Genomic DNA, 1,263 nt, shown 5'->3' with positions numbered 1-1,263 from the left:
GTGTGTATGCGTATGCTTCTGTGTGTGATTTTGTCTGTATTTGCTTTGCCTTTACCATTTGACCCAGGGTTCTGTCTGTCCTTTTTTTTTGGTGGATTTGTTTTTTGGTTTGGTGTTCTTTCTTCATTTTTAATTACTTAAAAATTTTTTTAAAATAATTTTTGTTTTTTATTTTAATAACTTTTAATTTAATTTAATTTTAAATTATTTTATCTTTTTCTTTCTTTCTTTTTTTCTCTCTTTTATTCTGAGCTGTGTGTATGACAGGCTCCTGGTGCTCCAGCCAGGCATCAGGGCTGTGCCTCTGAGGTGGGAGAGCCAACTTCAGGACACTGGTCCACCAGAGACCTCCCAGCTCCACGTAATATCAAATGGTGAAAATCTCCCAGATTTCTCACAACGCCAAATCCCAGCTCCACTCAATGACCAGCAAGCTACAGTGCTGGACACCCTATGCCAAACAACTAGCAAGTCAGGAACACAACCCCATCCATTATCAGAGAGCCTGCCTAAAATCATAATAAGGTCACAGACACCCCAAAATACACCACCAGATGTGAACCTGCCCACCAGAAAGACAAGATCCAGCCTCATCCACCAGAACACAGGCACTAGTCCCCTCCACCAGGAAGCCTACACAACCCACTGAACCAACCTTAGCCACTGGGAGCAGACAGGAAAAACAACGGGAATTACGAACGTGCAAGCTGCGAAAAGGAGACCGCAAACACAGTAAGTTAAGCAAAACAAGAAGACAGAGACACACACAGCAGATGAAGGAGAAAGGTAAACACCCACCAGACCTAACAAATGAAGAGGAAATAGGCAGTCTACCTGAAAAAGAATTCAGAATAATGATAGTAAAGATGATCCAAAATCTTGGAAATAGAAAGGAGAAAATACAAGAAACGTTTAACAAGGACCTAGAAGACCTGCAGAGCAAACAAACAATCATGAACAACACAATAAATAAACTTAAAAATTCTCTACAAAGGATCAATAGCAGAATAACAGACGCAGAAGAACAGATAAGTGACCTGGAAGATAAAATAGTGGAAATAACTACTGCAGAGCAGAATAAAGAAAAAAGAATGAAAAGAATGGAGGAGAGTCTCAGAGACCTCTGGGACAATATTAAAGGCACCAACATTCGAATTATAGGGGTCCCAGAAGAAGAAGAGAAAAAGAAAGGGACTGAGAAAATATTGGAAGAGATTATAGTTGAAAACTTTCCTAATATGGGAAAGGAAAATGTTAATCAAG

The sequence above is a fragment of the Balaenoptera ricei genome, chromosome X (genome assembly GCF_028023285.1).
Source record: "Balaenoptera ricei isolate mBalRic1 chromosome X, mBalRic1.hap2, whole genome shotgun sequence".
Lineage (NCBI taxonomy): Eukaryota > Metazoa > Chordata > Mammalia > Artiodactyla > Balaenopteridae > Balaenoptera > Balaenoptera ricei.
This window is presented reverse-complemented; position numbering follows the sequence as displayed.